This window comes from Bombina bombina, chromosome 1 (assembly GCF_027579735.1).
Source record: "Bombina bombina isolate aBomBom1 chromosome 1, aBomBom1.pri, whole genome shotgun sequence".
Lineage (NCBI taxonomy): Eukaryota > Metazoa > Chordata > Amphibia > Anura > Bombinatoridae > Bombina > Bombina bombina.
The window spans coordinates 820132669-820146923 of NC_069499.1; positions in this window are offsets into that span (position 1 = coordinate 820132669).

A 14255-nucleotide genomic window follows, 5' to 3' on the forward strand; every position below is an offset into this window, starting at 1 on the left:
CAGGTTTCAGATAATGTTATTTTATCTACTCGTAAAATTGAGTCTCTAAAGCTTTCCATGGGCATTTCAAACTCTGCAAGGTGGAGAACCCATTTAATCATTAGACTTTCCATATTTTTTGACCTTCTTGAGCTAGCATAAATCTATACCATGAAGAAATTGAGTGTATTCCCTGTGTAACCATTTTAAACCAAGGTTCAATCTTTTTCCATCTCCATTCCCAGTCATGTTCCCTGATAAGTTTGTCCTCATAATGCCTGACTTGTAAGAAGGCAAATAAATCTTTATTATGTATTGAGAAGTCATGTTTCAATGTTTCAAATGTCTTGACTGTTTTCCTTTCTGTATCCAAAATTTTATATATATATTTTAATCCTTTTCTACCCCAATTCTGAAAAACTAGTGAGTTTATACCCTCCGGGAAGGCTAAATTAATCTGTATTGTCAAATATTTGGACATACCGCTTTCTACTCCTAAATTCATACAAAATTTCTGCCATACCCAAATAGGGTTAGACATTGTTTTTATACTTTTAATCTTTGCCAATAACTTCTGCCACAGTGTGTGTAAAATATTCAATATATTATGAGGGGAGAAAAAATTAGTTTCTATTTCCGGTAGTGTACAGTATGTGACTCCCGATATCCATTCCACCACTATTCTACTCAAAATTACCCAGTTATAATATTCCAGATTTGGAAAAGCTAGTCCCCCCATTTATCTTTTCAAATATAATTTATTCAAGGATATTCTAGGCTTTTTATTATTCCATATAAATTCTCTAATGGCCGATTGAATAATTGTTATGTCTCTTTTTAGTAATGGAATAGGAATATTTTGCATAAGGGACAAAATTTTCAGGAAAATTATCATTTTGAATAAATTAACTCTGCCAGTGATTGATATGGGTAATTTAGTCCAAGCTATAGGTCTTCTTTTATTTTCTTAAATAGTGGTGTATAGTTTAAGCTACACCATCTATCTTCTTGGGTTGAGATCCATATTCCTAGTTATCTCCCTAGCCTTAAATTTTCACACTCCCCCAGCAGCATCATTTCAGATTTAGCTACGTTGATCCTATTTCCTGAAAAGGAGCTAAAAGATGATATTATATTTATTATTAATGGGATGTTTTCCTCTAAGTTACTAACAAATAATAATAGATCGTCTGCGTAAAGAGATATTTTACATTCATAATTACCCAATCTGATACCCTGCATATTTTCCCTAAATATGATTGCTAGAGGTTCTATTGCAATATTAAACAGTAGGGGTGAAAGGGGACACCCTTGACGAGTACCTCTACCTAAGGTAAAACTTTCCGAGATTTGACCATTTATCAACAAAGCGCTAGCTAAGGTGCTAGGACTATTATAAATATTCTTGACTAATGTAATGTCTCTGTGCTGAGTGAGAGTGGATCACAACTGCTGAGTTATAATAAATAAATGATATGTATCACTTTGGCAATGGATATTGATCAGCATAGACCAAGCTGCTTGCAGTGAAATATTTATTCTGTGGAAATTAATTTGCAGAGCATAGGTATGCCTAGCAACTAAAAAGGAAATCAGAGTTGCTGTTGGAAGTCACAGCAACACGATAAACATACACTGAGGCAGGAAGCAGAATCTCAAATAGCATATATCGTTACTTGATTGTAGGAATGATTAAAGTTCATTTGGGTCTTTAGATAGTAATAAAGTAGTTATAAGCCGTCAGTACAAACACTGCATGGAGTCTGGTTGAACTTAAATCTGTCCCAAGGAATGTTAGTCAGCCTTGCGGTTAGTGAAGCGACAGTGTAAAGTATTGCAGCGTTTAAGTTAAGCACAGCACTGTTAAGTTGGTATAGCGCTTACCCCCAGAGCCGATGGAGTGGAACAGGAGAGGAGCTGCTTGCTGAACGTCCTGCTGCGAGATCTGTGGGACGCTGTGTGAGGAGAGGTTGCGCTCCGTTGCGGCAGCTGGGGGGAGGAGTCCGGTATAGGTGAAGCGCTTCAGAGCTTCAGAGATTGTGCGATACACACAGGGAGACAGAATCAAACAGACTGCAGCTGCTGGTAGGTCAGTTGTAGCGTAAACGCTAGAAAGATAAAGTCTCTTAATTATGTAGAAGTTCAGAGCGGGTATGAGCGTGATGTCAAAGCTTCTTTGGTAAATGCTCCCAGGGAGCAGACAGGCTCCGGTTTAGATAGGAAACTTGAACAGTTTGAAATCTGTAGCACAGCATATAGGTAACTCTGTGACTTCAGAGGTTTGACTTGGAATTTAATAATTAAGCACCTGTCTGCAGTTAGGTGATGCTTTAAGTACAGGTAAGCCTGAGTCAGGTGACTGGAAAAAAGGTGAAAACAAAACCACTGAGTGGAATCCTTACAACTAAGTTAATCATTCTTTTGGGGAAGCCAAATTAAGATAATGAGGTGAATATGTGGTCCCACGCCACTGAATCAAACGCTTTCTGTGCATCTAAGGAAATTATAGCTGTACCATGTCCTCCTCTAACTGTATCAGTTTTTCCCTGATATTTAAGATAGTCTAGAACTAAGAACACCTTCCTAATGTTAGAAGCTGTATTCCTTCCAACCATTACCCCTGAACTTTGTGAATTATTTATTTTAAAACTACCTGGAATCAATTTGCAATAATTCCTGTCAATATCTTATAGTCTGAGTTCAACAGGGAGATAGGCCTATATGATTCCATCATAGTTGGATTTTTGTTTGGTTTAAGTATTAATGTTGTCCAAGATGAAGTGAAATAGGATGACATTTTTTTCCCTTCTATAAGATATTAATTAAACAAAGAGGTTAAGCAAGGTAATATACAGTCCGCTAGGAGTTTATAGTATTCATTTGGTAGTAAGTCCAGGCCAGGGGATTTATTTATTTTTTATTTTTGTAACCACTTTACTAATCTCTTCCTCAGTAATTGGTCTAATAATCTAATTCCTCTCATCTTCATCAATCACAGGATTTTTAAGTTTTGGACAGAAATCTTTTTTATTCTCTAAGTTTAATTCTCCTCCTCCATATACTTTCTGATAGTATTCTGTAAATAGATTTAAAATATATTCAGTCTTATTTGATATCCTCCCATCTGTATTTATGGTGCCAAAAGAGTTATGGCCTTTCACTTTATTCACTAGTTTGGCTAGTAGTTTCCCTGATTTGTTTCCAACCCTATAAAATCTTGCACTAGCTCTAAATTCTTGCTGAGTAACAGGGGGCTGTTACTAGTGGTGTTCCTCAGGGGTCAGTTCTGGGGCCTGTTTTGTTTAACATATTTATCTGCGATATCAGCAAAGGGCTACAGGGGAAAGTATGTCTCTTTGCAGATGATACAAAAATTTGCAACAGAGTGGATGTTCCAGGGGGGTAGATAAAATGAGAAGTGATATACAACAATTGGAGGATTGGACAAACGACTGGGATCTAAAGTTTAACACAGCAAAGTGTAAAATAATGCATTTAGGGAAGAAAAATCCAAATGTTAATTACAGACTCAATGACACTTTACTGACTGTTACAGACGAGGAACAGGACTTGGGAATTATTATTTCAGATGATTTAAAACTTAGTAAACAATGTAGTAATGCAGCGAGTAAGGCAAGCAGAATGCTTGGATGTATTGGTAGAGGTATTTGCAGCAGAAATAGTAAGGTTCTTATGCCACTTTATAGATCATTAGTTAGGCCTCATCTTGAGTATTGTGTGCAGTTCTGGAGACCATATCTGCAGAAGGATATTAACAAACTTGAATCTGTGCAAAGGAGGGCTACCAAAATGGTACATGGTCTAAAAAATAAAACTTACCAGGATAGGCTCAATGACCTAAATATGTATAGCTTAGAGGAGAGAAGGGAAAGAGGTGATATGATAGCAACTTTCAAGTACATTAAAGGGTTTAGTAAAACTGAGGCTGTGGGTATTTTACATAAAATGGAAAATTCAAGAACAAGGGGTCATGAGCTCAAGCTAAAGGGTAGTAGATTCAGGAGTAATTTGAGGAAGCACTTCTTTACCGAAAGAGTGATTGATTTATGGAATGAACTTCCTCAAGAGGTAGTAGCAACAAACACTGTGGGGGACTTTAAAAATGCATGGGACAAGAATAGGGCTATCCTACGAACTAGATAAGTTTATACTGTTAGGTAAGGTCGGGCAGACTTGCTGGGCCTATGGCTCTTATCTGCCGTCAATATCTATGTTTCTATGTTTCTATGAGTGGTACTATTATGTATCCAGATATCCCTAGCTTCCTTAGCCACTTCATACTGTTGCCAATTCTTCTTATTTGGTTCATCTAAATACTTATATGCTGAGATTAATCTGTTCACGATTTCTTTCTCCCTATTTCTTTGTTTTGTTTTTATTCCTGCTCATGAACGCCATCAATTCCCCCCTGAGTACCGCTTTAAATGTTTCCCAAAAGATCTCTGGTTTATCTAAGTATTTTTGATTATTTGTATAAAATTCCTGCCATTTTGTTGTTAACATATTTTTAAACTCTATAGCATTACTCAGATAGCTTGGGAATCTAAACCTTTTCATGGGTGAGTTATCTTTATTCCTGTATATTGTTAGAATGATCGGGGCATGGTCTGATACTGTTATTTCTTTTAACACAGCTTCCACATCTATTCCCAGTAGTTTCTCTGAAATTAAAAACATATCTATCCTTGAAAAGGTTGTATTTAGTCTTAGAGGCACATGTGCAATCCCTACTTACTGGATTGCTTTCTCTCCATACATCTTTTATGTTTAAATTGTATGTAAATTTTTTAAACAGTTTGGCATCCAGTTAATCTCTTCTACTTTTCTTTCCTGTAGCACCTTCTCTGAATCTGTCTAATGGGATTTGGCAAACCATATTAAAGTCCCCCCCCCCCCCCCAACTATGAGAGTTCCTTCTATTTTTCTAACAGGTGGGACTGAAGATTTAGCCAGAATTTTGGCGAGTGCTCATTTGGGCCATATACATTGCATATAGTAAATCTTTTTATCTCAATGTCCATTTTTAATATCATGAACCTCTTTTCTGGATCTAGATAGCAAGATAATATTGTATACTGAAAATTCTTGTTTAATAAGATCGCCACTCCTTTTTTCCTCTTTTTACATGGAGTTCTGAATATCTCCCCAACCCAACTGGTTTTCATTTTAATCAGTTCCTTTTTCTTTAAGTGTGTCTCCTGGATGAGAGCGACATCTGTCCTCAAGTTCTTAAATTGTCTCAATATAGCTTTCCTTTTTATTGGGGATGTGATACCGCCCACCTTCCAGGTTATTCATATTGTCTCATGATTGACAATCTGGTGAGGAAAAAAAAATACAGTACAACACCCCCCCAAGAAACACCCCATTCTCTAAACACCATAATGTTCAACCTAGAACCTATAGGTTATATATGTTATTACCTGTTATTATATCACCTCTTATCTTAAGAACACCTCTGCCTCTTTGGGGTCTTCTAGGAACCTGATCTCATCAGTACCCTGGATACGAATTCCGGCTGGATATATTAGTGTGGCTTTATAGCCTTCATTTATTAACTGGGTGCATAATGGCGACATTGTTTTCCTTTTGTTAGACACTTCTACTGAAAAGTCTTGAGGATTTTTTTCCCTTCTATAGTTATGTCTCTTTTTCCTATAATGCTGCATCAGCTTTGCCTTGTCTTGGAAGTTGAGAAACTTAGCGATTATTGGCCTAGGTCTATCGCTATTTCCATCTTCCCTAAGATTACCTATTCTATGCGCTCTTTCTACTATGAGTGGGGTATCTGTGAGTGGAATATCCAAAAGTTTAGGTAAAGTTTCTGACATAAATACGTTCAAATCTTTGTGCTGTGTATTTTCTGGCAGACCTATTATTTTAATATTATTTCTGCATGCACAATTCTGTAAGTCGTCTACTTTCTGTTGTAGCCTATCATAGCTTTTTTCTTATGTTAGTGATTTTTAACTCATGACTATTAACAGAATCTTCCACTTCAGATATGTGCTGTTCTGCTTCTGTCAGCCTTTTTGCAAACTGACTGACTTCACTCGTCAAGCCTGATGTCTCTGATTTTATCTGATCAAACTGTGGCAAAAAAATATCTGATATTTTAACCAAAGCCTGTGTATCAATTTGGTTAATACTTTCATTAATGGATTCTGAAACGGTTTCACTACTTCCTTTAGTTTTTTGTTCTCTATTCCTAGCAGCCATAGCTATAGATTTATTCTTGTGTTGTGATAAAAATGTATCCATGTATATAATTAAAACAGAATGTGAAATCCTTTTACCTTAGACCTTTTTTTCCCCTTTTCTCTCTTTTTCCTTTCCTTCCCTCTTCCTTCTCTTTCTCTTTTTTTTTTCTTTTCCTTTCCTTTTTTGTGTCTCCCTCTTTTTTCCCCCTTTATTTGTGTATTATTACCTTATGCATTTATACATATTTTACAGTGTAAGAAAATAATCTATGTGAAGGTGCATATTTAAAGCTTGATTCAGGACTTAATATTGTGTTTAAGTGAGAATAATATATCTCTTAATAACCAAACATTTCCTGTTCTTTAGAGAATTCTCACTCCCCCATCTCTAACCAAGACAAGAAATATCAACAATTAATAGTAAAGTAATGTAACCACTGTGCGTGCCTTCTGTGATATGAAACGCAGAGATATTGTTGCTTCTTTTTCCTTTTTTTTTTCTCCTTTTTCCTTTCCCTTTTTTTTTTAGCAACTTCACTCAAAAAGAAATATAGGATGCAGAAAGCATTTAGCTATTAACAAGCTATTAACAAATAGACATGTGCTTAGTTGAGCCTATCATAGAATATATAGATCACACTTTATAGCTTTTTAGAGAACATGAGCAAAAAAGACAAATTTTCTTTCCTTTCCTCTTTTTCTAAATAGATACGCTTTGAGTACGAAACAGGTATAATTTGTACACAGCTGCCTATTACAGCTAAAATACAGGTCTACAATCAACCTTACTACGGTTTAGTAAATAAGAAATGATATGAGATTGGTGTGATCAGCCCCTTCAATTAGAAAAACAATTTAAACCAAGTTATAATGTCAGACTATTATTCTGAGTACTATTTTCCTCATAGTAAATCATGTGTAAAATGTTCCGTGAACAAATCTTCTTCTATACCAACTTCTAGGTGTACACACCACCCCTTTTAGAGATTGTTCAGCTGCTTGAAATTCTGTTTGCTGTGCATAGGCAATTGGCTGATGCATCGACTGCAAGCTCACTCAAATATGAGTGTTCAGTCCCCAATACTTGAAATAATTAAATGTTACCTGAGAGGTGTGTATTGGGACCTTACCATCTTTCCTCTTGGAAGAGCTGCAGGGTTGACCCATCTCCTGTCTTCAAAACAATGAAAAAAGCTGAAGTGATCTTGCAGCTTGAGCCAGGTGGTTAACACCAACAGTCCAAGCCCATTGTGCCTGGGGTACTGGAGGCTCCGAATCTCTAGCAGAGAAAGCTTGATCATTTCTGGTCCTCTGCGTTCTGGAGAGCGGTACACCTCCCTTCCTTTTCCCCCCAAGCCGAATGGTTTCCAAATGTGGTAATTGTATAGGGACCGTGGGATTGGCCCGTTCCCTCAGCCCAGTCTGCTGCGCCGTACACCAAAGATGGGAAATATGGCTTTCAGACCTCTTAATCAGCCTTGGATCTTTCTCCCTTCCTGCTCAATCTTGAACGACACCAATGCTGTCTGCGGCTTCTAGGAGTGTCAGCTGGCGTGTTTTGTCCAAGCGACGAAAAGACGAGAGTTTTTTTTTTCCCCTCCTTGTCTGTGGTGGTCTTTGGGTGCCTTCCGACATGTGGATCTCAGGATCCTGGATCCGGAACCTCAGAATTGGTCCTAGGGTCAGCATTAGGGGGGTGAAATTGAGCGTCTCAGGACACACGAGCTCCGGAGCAGCAACAGTCTACATGCTCCGCCCTCTTAAATCCTAATCTTAATGGACTTCTGCAAGGATAGAAGGGAGCAGGAACACCTCACCTTTAGTGCAGCACTGTTGAAAATTACTGGGATCTTCAACTATTGATCTAAGGGCTACAAATGAACAACTATCCTTGGTAGAGGCAAACATTATATGTGAAGTACTGGGACTCGTCTTATCAGAGGAACCCATAGGTGATTAATGTAAGATATTCTCTCCTTGGACATTCTGAGGTAGAGACTCATTCAAAGTCAAACTCATATGGATCCCCTGCTCCATCTGCAGTGTAAGAATGATTGGCTACTCTTAGGAACGAAATTATCAAGCCTTTAAATTAATCTCTTTGATCTGAACTGAGAGTACTTTCAGAGCTTGAGTAGAGATGTTAGAGCAGCAATATAAGCTATTAGAACAGGAAAAATGCATTCCTTTTAAGTGTCTTATGGAACGTCACTGATCTTGGTGAATTCAAATATAGAACTCAACAAGGGGAAGGGTTAGTGTAAGACTGACAACACCTCAATTTAACCCAAGGACTAAACTAATGACACTCCTTAAGACATTTTTGAAAGGTGTATTATTGAAGTACCTTTTAATTTATGTTCCAAGGCATTAAGATCAGACCGGACCTCTCAATAGATCATTTTGGGGGGAAACAATTCAGTACATTCATCTTATAATAGCAATGTTAGAGAACACCCTGTATCTGTGTCTTGGTCATTATAATAACAGGTACCTCTTTGCATCACGTTCGCAGGCGGTTTTTTTCCATATGTGGAATCTAAACAATGGCCAGTACCAACTTGAAACACATCTCAACTATCCATTTAATACAATGATATTCATGAATACTGTTTCTAGCCAGAAATGTATGTAAGCAATTTTTATCTAAAGGAATTGGTATTTAATACCCCAGTAGGCAAGCCGTTCCATCATTTGATTGCTCTTACAGTGAAAAAAAACATTTACATTGCTAATCGTGACATCATCACAATTGCCTTGAAATAGAGTTTCAGCCAACTCTGTATGTGGGTCTTGATTATATTTATTTAAAGTAACATCACCTCTCATAACTTTTTTCTCTAGAGAAAACAGATCCAGTTTGGCTAACCTCTCCTCATAGTCTGAATCTTGAAAGATTAAAGGGACAGTAATACACCAATTTTCATATAACTGCATGTTATAGACACTACTATAAAGAATCATTATCACAGATACCGATCTAAAAATCCAATATAAAACCTTTTAAAAACTTACTTAGAAACTCCTAGTTTAGCACTGTTGAAATAGTTAGGCTGGGACACCCACTGAAATGGGCTGGAAACATTTATGTAAAAAAAAATCTAGTGCACAATGTCCCTGAGGTTTGGCTAAAACAGTGCTAAGACTTCTTAGAACCCTTTGGTGTATTCCATCTGGGCCTGGAGTTTTATTTACATTGATATTATCTGTTTTTTCCTGATATCATCTATCCAGTTATTGTTATAGGCTTGTATGTTCTAATTTGATTCAATAGGGCCGAATTATCAAGCTCTCAATGGAGCTTGGTACCCCTGTTTCCGTGCGAGCCTTCAGGTTCCCCGGAAACAGCAGTTATGAAGCAGCGATCTAAAGACCGCTGCTCCATAACTTGTCTGTCTGCTCTGTGGCTGCGGACATCAATCCGCCTGATTGACACCCACTGCTAATGGCCGATTGGCTGCAAATCTGCAGGGGGCGGCATTGCACAAGAACTGCTTGCGCAATGATAAATGTACATTGTATCATGTCTGCTCGCACTCTCATAAATCGTCCCCAATGTCTCTTCCATTGGTTCCGCTCTTGTGTATACTGAAGAAAACAAATTCTTTAGTACCTCAGCCTTTTCCCAGTCACTGTTTACCATTCTACAATTCTAACATTTTAATGTACCTTTATTTTCCTTCAAGTGAATAAAAAAATAATGTTTTTTTAAAGAGATGTTCGAGTACCAATATAAGAAAAATTTGAAAAGAAAGTGTTAAAATGTGTAACCCAATCAGTGTGAATAATTTACTTTAAATATGAGGATTGATATGGATTATATTTTTGAAAAAGATTCCAGGAGGTGGAGAAAATTATGGAAGAGATTCTAAGACCCATCAACAGGAACGGTGTGCCTGACAAGAGACGAGCAGTTTAACAGAGACTAAATAGCAACAACTATAATACACAGCATGTGAAGTCATTGTTACTCTGCGCTGTTCTCAAGTTATAACCCTGAGTGATGTTAGAGTATTTTTTTTATTTTTTTTGTGTATAAACCATTTTATACAAATTTTATTTAGAAGTTTCCAGTGATACCATTTAGTGTCTCAAATCGGGCACTCATCTTTGACCTATAGTCGCTCATGAACATGTTAGTAAAGTTTTTTGGGGGGTAGAAGAAATTTTAATGTGGTTACAGAGTAATGCTATTTGTGGATATCTCTATCCTTCTTTTTGAGATCCTTACTATGAAAATTATGACAAAATGCTATCCAAATATATTGGTACATTCTTATTAAGTGAAATATTTTCTCATTATTTGCTGTGCTATTTTTTGTCACTGTTATTTTTTGCATATTTGTCTGTGTTTGTGTTCAGGCAGTACAGCACTAACCGGCAAACAGGTGCACGTAGACAAAGGAGACTGCTAACTACCCAAACAGATGCTCACAAAAAGCGGATGGTCCACAGCACCTTCAATATAAAAAACTTTTATTATATAAGCATTAAGAAAGCAAGATATGCAACGTTTCAGGGACAGACCCCATATTCATGCATATGTTAAAACACACTGATCAGCTGTCTTTTAAAGGTTCAAGTTTGGCGCCACTCTGTTAATTTCTTGTACCATGGCTCCATCTAGTGGACACTTTTCACATAATCTACGACAGCTTTTTAATGCATTTGGATAAATAGTATTTTACCATACTTAGTTATATACAACTGGTAATTTGCAACATAGCAGTTTGCAACATAATAATTTTAAATCCAAATTTGAATAACAATATATTAAAAACAATACAGAATGGTATACAAAGCATCAATTCATATAAACAATTCATATAGCCCCATAATAATTATAAGAATACTGAGATCATAATCTTTATTTAACCCTTTAGGTACTAATGTGTTTAGTTTATTAATCCACCACATTTCTCTTTGTTTGAGTAGCTTTTCTCTATCCATGCCATTCTAGGGGGCAACACCTGTTCAATTATCTGCCACCTGAGTTGGCTGATTTGGTGACCTTTTTCTAAAAAGTGGCCAGAAAGGGGTGCCTCACAGTTATTGCATCTGATGTTAGAGCGATGTTGGCTCATTCTGTCCTTGGCTGTTTGTGTTGCCTCCTCTATATAAATAAGGGAGCACAGACACTTGACTTCAAAAGGTGGCTTCACAAGTATAGTACCCACTTAGCTTAAATCTCTTGCCCTCATAAGGGTGATAACAATATTTTCCTTTTATTATAGAGCTGCAGCTCATGCAATTAAGGCACGGATAGCTGCTTGTTTTTTTATTGCCAATATAGGTTTGTCTTACATTTTTACTAGTCCCTTTATCAGACCAAGCAAATGATCACCTAAGTTCTGAACTCTTCTATGAGCCATCAAGGGTACTGTCTTCAATATTTCAATATCTCTATTACAACTACTTAGTGCGTGCCAGTGTTTACGGATGATACCAGAGATCTGATTGCTCAAGGGGTTATATTGGGACACAAAGACGATCCTATCTTATCCTTTTGGTTTATTTCTAGGTATATAGTTTTTGACTATCTCTTCCCTATGTTTGGCTACCAAAGCCTTTGGGTACCCTCTAGTAACACATTGTTGAGACATTTCTTCTGATCTAGTTTCTAAGGTTTCATCCTCACTAACAATTGTTTTAACCCAAAGTATTTGGCTTTTTGGAAGGGAATTCTCTAGTGGCCTGGGATAGAAACTATCATACTGCAAGAGGGTATTTTTATCTGTTTCCTTCACATATATATCAAAAGCAAGCATATTACCCTTCTTGCATATTCTGGTGTCCAAAAATGTCACGGATTCTTCACTGAAATCTACAGTGAATTCTAAACCCACCACAGAGCTATTTAACTAATTCAGAAACTCCAATAGGGATCCACTGTCGCCCCACCATATGCCAAACACATCATCAATGTACCACCACCATGTGGCCCCATATCTGACAAAATATGCACTCTCATAGATTACCTTTTCTTCAAATTCGTTCATGAAGAGATTGGCATACGATGGGGCGACATTGGATCCTATGGCCATTTATTTATTTATTTGTACGAAACAGTCATCCTGGAAGAAAAAAAAATTCCAATAGAGTATTAATCTCAGTAACTCTCCAATAAACTCCCCCTGAGGGCTAGTGAACTTCTGATTTAAAGACAAAATTTTTAATATTATAGCAATACCAGTTTCGTGTTTGATAGAAGTGTATAGACTTTACTTCTATCGTAAATAAGATACATTTATCACTGGGTAACTCCAAAGCTTTGGCCTTATCTATAAAATGTCCTGTATCTTTAATATAGGAAGACATTTTAACCACTTCAGGTTGAAGTATTTTATCAATATATTTAGAGTTGTTAGCATATACTGACTTAATGCAGGACACGATAGGCCTTCCAGGGAGCTTTCCTTATTTTAATGAATTTTGGGGACTGTGTAAAATATTGGGGTTCAAGGAGAACTATTGTATAGATATTCAGATAGTTTTTTTTTATCAATAATCCCTCTTTCTTTTGCATTTTTTATAATACCAACAATTTATTTTTGTACCAATGCTTGTGGGTTACTGTCAAGTTTTCTATATGTACTTATATCCTGTAACTGTTCCAATATTTCCCCCACATAATATGGTTTGTCTATTATTACAAGGGCCCCACCCTTATCAGCCCCCTTTAAAACAATATTGTTTTTTTGTTTCAAATCTGTTAAGGCTTGTTTATCTGCTTAAGAAAAAATTGTTACCTTCCCTTTGGTTTTCCTCTTTATAAATTTATGATGCTCTCTTTCTTTCTTTCTTTCAGTGATTTAATATCATTATTTACCAATTGAGTAAAAGTATGCATACTGTGGTTATTCACACTGGGATTAAATATGCTTTTTTTCTTTAAATCAGGCCCATGCAATGATAGTTGTACATTCTCAATTGCTTTAATTTCCCTACTAATACGAGCATTATCAGCATTATTAAACCATAATTTTAATTTGATATTACTGTAAAATTTCTGAAGGTCCTTGTCAAGCTCAAAAAAATCTGTCACTTAGCGGGCATAAAGAAAGTCCCTTATTCAGTAGACAACGTTCATTATCAGAAAGTACATATTTAGTAATATTTACAACAGTGTCACTTGCAGTTACTTGTTCTTCTGGTACCTGGTCCTCCTGTTGGATCTCCGTACCCTTTGATCCTTGCCAGTTCCTATGCTTCCGACCCCCTCAGCGGTGGTGTTTCCCTTGCCACTCTGTTCCAAAGGGGATAGTGATGAAGACGAGTGGTCCGACGACCCATCCGATGTATCTGTTGTGCCTTTCTGATGTTAAAATTTTTTACACGGAGCAGATTAATTTTTTCATTAGCACCATTCTACAAGAGTCTTTTCAAAATCTAGATTTTTTTTTAAACAGAGAAATAACATTTTCTATTTATCTATTTATATCCAGTTACAACAAATTCACACAGACAAAACTTTTAAATGAATAGGAATGCTGTGTACAATGAGTACTTGTGACAACATCCTTTATATAGATGACGCCATTAGAGAACAATGCAATAAAACTCAACTCCCCTCTGCAACTAACAGGTACCAAAAATACAGCGCAACTCCCTATGCTTGTGACACCTGAGACTTTCATTGTGTACCAAAATTGAATCTCCACTCACACCTTAAATTCTCTTTTAAAATGTAAACTGTATTTCAAAACAGAAAAAGGATTTGCTTTTGGTTAACATCTGATAATGATTTCATAAAGAGACACATTTTTTCTATGAACACTTTACCCTATATACCTTTATCTCATTTTCAATCAAATTATTCTATGAATAACTGCTCCTTTAATTTATTTTTAAATAAACTTAACTTTGGTGGAATCACAGTGAGATCCAGTGTGTCATCATTTGTTTTCTGGCCAACATATAACTATTACAATTAGTTTATTATTATTATTATTATTATTATTATTATAAATACTTGGGGCAGATTTTAAATAGTATAACCTCTATTAAGTTCAGTATTATATTACATTTGTAATATATTTTAATTCTAATTAGATT